We start from the raw sequence: 5,282 nt of genomic DNA, 5'->3' as shown, positions 1-5,282 counted from the left end.
GGGTGCTTAAGTCTCATCTGAGGACTCCACTGGGGAAAGATCCAGAGGCAAGTTCACTCACATGTTTGCAGGATTCGGCTCTCCAACAGTTGTTGCTTTGAGGGCTTCAGTTCTTGTTGGCTGTTAGCTGGTGGTCAGCCTCAGTTCCTTGCCTGATGAGACTCTCCAACATGGCAATTTTCTTCATCAAAGCTGGCAAGAAGGAGAGTCTGCAAACAGGGTAAAGTCAGTCTCTTATGTAACTTAATTATAGAGATAGTATCCCATCATTTTTGTCATATTCTATGGGTTAGAAGCAAGTCACAATTTCGACATACTCATTTAAGGGGAGGGGATTCCGTGAGCATTTAAATTCCATTAGGTGAAGATCCTTGGGGGTCTTTTAGAGGGTGACTACTACAATAATAAACTTGCTCATATTCAGTATTTAAGAGAAAATAATTAAAGCAAGCAGAGGGAAGAAATGAAAGCAGTTATGGAGAGAGGAAGAAAGAAAAAATATGATGTCAGAATTCTTATTTAAAGCAATGTAGAGAGAAAAGAAAATCAACATCTTTAAAATATTAAAGGAAAAGATACTATTAACCTAGAATTCTATACTTAGCAAATAAAATACATATGAAATGGAGATTTTTTTCAGAAATGTAAAAGCAGGAAGTATTTATCACCATCACACCTGCATTACAGAACTATATTAAAGGAAATTCTTCAGGCAGAAGATACATTAGATGTATCTATTCATGAATAGCACACTTCCCCAAAACTTAACAACTTAATAAGTATTTATTATTTCACAAACTTTCTGAGATTCAGGCATACAGGAATGTCTTACCTGCATGGTTCTAGGTCAGGGACACTCGCAGACATTCAGGCATGTTTTCAGCCTGGGCTTTGGCTCTTTCAACACTCAGCTGGAGCTTGAGAATCTGCTACCAAGGTCTGGCAATCAGCTGCTAGCAGGTCTCAATCCCTGTGAGCTCTTGGCCATAGGCTTCTGTTCCATGCCAGATGGGTTTATCCATAGGGTGCCTGAGTGTCCTCATGACATGGCAGCTGGTTTCTCTTAGAACAAGTGATCAGAAACAGAGAGAATGAGAGAGAGGCCACTCATATTGGAATTAACAATCTTTTGTAACGTAATCTCGAAAGTAGCATCTGTCACTTCTGGTGTATGTCATTGATCTCACAGACAAATCCTGATGTAATGTGGTAGAAGACTACACAAGGCTATGATTACCAGGATGTGGGAATCACTGAGTCCTATCTGCTGTCTAGCTACTACAGTCTGCCCTTAAGCCCTAAAGATTAATGTATCTGCCTCGTGCAAATATACAACAACTTCCCCAGGCTCACAAAATCTAATCTCATGAAAGCATCACCTCCAAATCCAGAATCTCATCCTCTAAATTAGGTCTAAAACTGGATTAAGTTCTTTGGTTTCCTTCCTTTAGTACAGCTCAACTATGGCTTCTCTTAACCTGTGAAATTTGTTATTTGACCCCCACTCATCTATAATATAATGGTGGAATATGTATAGGAAGTCCACTATAGACCTACATGTCCCAAAGTGAGGGGAATCAGAGGCACAAGGCAGAACCTCAGCCACAGCAGTTCTGAAATCCAGCCAGGCAACTTTTAGAAGTACCTTGGTTCATTCTTGAAGCATGGGAAAAACTCTCTATGGCTCTCAGCTCTGCAGTCTGGGCTCTTGTTTTCACCTTCTCAGCCATTCTCCTTCTGTATGAAAGGTGTCCCATGTCTGCAGCTGAGTAATTTTCTCAGCCTTCTTCCCAATAGTGGAATATGAGGGGGTGTGCAAAGGTCTCTTTTCATTGTGTCTGGTTTCTGTCCCTTGTCAGTTCAAGCTGGCAATGTTTCTTCATACCTAAATCTTTTAAAAACTTTATGAGTACTGAAGTCTACCCAGTCCAACAAAAGCTACACAGACAAATCTTCAAGGTGAGATATGCTCAATCTTGGATGGGCTTCTGCTGAGGAACAGCTCTCTTGCTTTTCCTAGGAGCACTAATATTTGGAGAAGGTATGTAAAACACACCCTTAATATTTTGGTAGAGCCTTTTTCCAGCTATAGCACTCTGAAGCACCAGTGTCACTGTTTCTGAGGTCTGAACAGAATCTGAAAAGGAGGTTAATATATATTGTATTCACTCTTTAGAAATTATCATTTTATCATTGCAGTGTCCTAGATTTGATGTTTCCTCAGAAGCTATTCTTTAATTATGTAGCATTTGGCATCATCACATTCCTGTAACACTGTTTTCTTCCCTTAAGGCTCCAGACTTTGGTGTTAGAATAGCATCTCATGGGTACCTTTCTCTGGATATTTCACAATTTCCTCAGTCCTCACCTAACCCTGATCATAAATCTGTGAATGGTCCCTTCCTCTGTACCATCTGGGGGAATTCTCTTTCCTCAGTAACACTGACTGATAAAGTGTATTACTAAAAAGTTTGTTTTGATGAGAGGACTGCCATTAATTTTTTTATAAATACCAAATTTTTTATATTAAGTAGCACGTATATTTAATATTAGTATAAAGTAATATATGAATTTTATTGAAATTTAACATATATAATATTATGAGCAACATATATTTATTATCTTTCAGTCCTCACAATAGGTTGCAAAGTGACTGAAATCAATCTAGTGGAGGTTCATGATTGTCAGGTTCTTTTGGTAAATATTAGCCCCTTATAGTGGTAGGCCATACAGAGTTATTTTCCAACTTCATGAACATGTAGTGTGTGAAAAAGAGCAAATTTTAGACTAAATTCTGCCAATGATACATTAGACCTATTTTTAATAGGTTTAGTGAAAGGCCTACACTTTATCCAGAAGCACAAGTCAAGTTAGGAGACAGGGTCCTCTGTGAAACAGATGAAAAGCCAGTACTATCCAGATTTAGAGTATGAACCCTACTCAGAAGGAATTAGAATAATCAGCTTTCCAGTTTCTTATAGCTCATTCATGTAACAGGAGTGAGTCTCATAAATCTCTGAGAACCATAAAAACAAGAACAGTTTTTGAACACCATTTATTTCACCAATGAAAATCAATTTCTAATATCTCTCAGGTTAATAGACGTACTTTCTAGTACAGATTTTAATAATAATATTTAATGTGTCTGGGAAGCAAATCTGTTGATTCTACTAATGTATTTCAAATGTTAATTAATCACCCCAAATGATAGATTAGAGGTAACATAACCATATACTATAATGCTTAGACAGAAGTATTTTGATCATTTTTATCTATCAGAAAATAATCACAGAGCCAACTACTACAGAGAAACAAAGCTTTTCTTATAATTAATAAGAGATAAAGAGATCATGCTCAAAGAATCACTACAGCAAGTGTGGGAATAGGTTGTATATATAGTCTTATAAAGTACAATCTGTTTTATGTTTTGGTAGTTCACTAACATCTCTCTCTGTCTCTTTCTACCTCCCTTTATCTCTCCTCTCTGTCTCTTGCCCCTGGTCTCTTACATATGTACACACACACACACTCCCATTTTGCTAAACCATTAGATAGTTGCATATTATTTGATGTTTTTCCCCTGAACACTTAAGTATCTTCTAATTACAAAGACATTGTCCTACATAATCATAATAAAATTACCAAACTCAGAAAATTTAACATTAATACTACCAAAGCAAGAAATGTACCAGTCAAAAGTAAACAGGGGGGGTGGAACCAACATGGCGGTGTGAGTAGGACAGTGGGAATCTCCTCCCAAAAACAAGTATTTTTTGAAAATACAACAAATACAACTAATCCTAAAAGAGAGACCAGAAGACACAGGACAACAGCCAGACTACATCCACATGTGCAATAGCCCAGCGCCTGGTGAAAGGGGTAAGATACAACCCCCGGCCCGGCGGGACCCGAGCACACCTCCCCCCAGCTACCGGCAGGAGGGAGAGGGAGCCCAGGACTGCTAAACACCCAGCCCCAGCCATCCGCACCAGAGTGCAGACACAGGGCATGCATGGAGGGCTGGAAACTAGGGAAACAGGGCAGCAAGACCTCTGAGTGGGTTCCAAAGCTGATGCCCCTGTGACAAAGAAAAGTGAGTGCTTTTTGAAAGTCTTAAAGGGACAGGGACATAAGAGCTGGATGGATACAACACAGGTCACAGCCCAGTGGCTGGAAAATACAGGGAAAACCAGGCACACTAGCACCCTGGGCAACAGCTCTGAGACCCCTCACGGAGATAAACAGCCAAACAGCCCCCGCCCGTCCGTTACCCCCCCCCCGCCGGGTGCTGCGAAAGCAGAGAAACAGCCTAAGGCAGACCACCAGCACAGAAAGGGGAATTCCTCCATATCGGCCAGGCAAGACACAAAGACGCAGTCTACATGCAATTACCCAACACAGCCACTAGGGGTCGCAGTTGTCCCAGTAAAGAAAGGCCAGTAGCAAGTGGAAAGTTTGGCCCTCCCAGCTGACAGTCAATAGCACCTGTCAACATGAAAAGGCAAAAAAATACGATCCAGACAAGACTAACCAAGATAGCTTCGGCATCTGCTATATCTTCCCCTGAGAAGGAACCTAGGGAGATAGATTTAACCAGTCTTCCTGAAAAAGAATTCAAAACAAAAGTCATAACCATGCTGATGGACTTGCAGAGAAATATGCAAGAACTAACGAAGGAGAATACAGAAATAAAACAAGCTCTGGAAGGACTTCAAAACAGAATGGATGAGATGCAAGAGACCATTAATGGACTAGAAAACAGAGAACAGAAATGCAGAGAAGCTGATGCAGAGAGAGATAAAAGGATCTCCAGGAATCGCTTCTCGGCCTTTTGGCTGAGATCAAGTGTAGTATCTGTTCTTATCAGTTTGATATCTGATACGTCCTCTATCCGAGGACAGTATATTGGGTGGATTTTTGGAGCGGGGAGATGGAGTGGGAGCTTGCTCCGTCCACTCCACGCATCGACCTGGTATTGCAGTGCTTCCGGGAACGGTGCACCAAAAAAAAAAAAAAAAAAAAAAAAGGATCTCCAGGAATGAAAGAATTCTAAGAGAGCTGAGTGACCAATTGCAATGGAACAATATCGGCATTATAGGGGTACCAGAAGAAGAAGAGAGAGAAAAAGGGATAGAAAGTGTCTTTGAAGAAATAATTGCCAAAAATGTCCGCAAACTAGGGGAAGAAATGGCCTCTCAGACCACAGAGGTACACAGAACTCCAATGACAAGGGATCCAAGGAGGGCAACACCAAGACACATAATAATTAAAATGGCAAAGAT

The 5,282-nt window shown here is 40.4% G+C and overlaps 1 non-coding gene across 1 annotated transcript; it reads left to right on the top strand.

Moving 5' to 3' along the window:
* The first annotated feature begins 4,815 nt into the window (after window positions 1-4,815).
* LOC140843572 (U2 spliceosomal RNA) lies at window positions 4,816-5,006 on the top strand. The gene has a single exon (XR_012121422.1). It is a non-coding gene; the product is annotated as a U2 spliceosomal RNA (small nuclear RNA).
* The last annotated feature ends 276 nt before the right edge of the window (window positions 5,007-5,282 follow it).

Source organism: Manis javanica, chromosome 9 (genome assembly GCF_040802235.1).
Source record: "Manis javanica isolate MJ-LG chromosome 9, MJ_LKY, whole genome shotgun sequence".
In the NCBI taxonomy this organism is placed as follows: domain Eukaryota; kingdom Metazoa; phylum Chordata; class Mammalia; order Pholidota; family Manidae; genus Manis; species Manis javanica.
The sequence above is the reverse complement of the archived record's forward strand: the minus strand, read 5'-3'. Positions and strand labels throughout refer to the sequence as shown.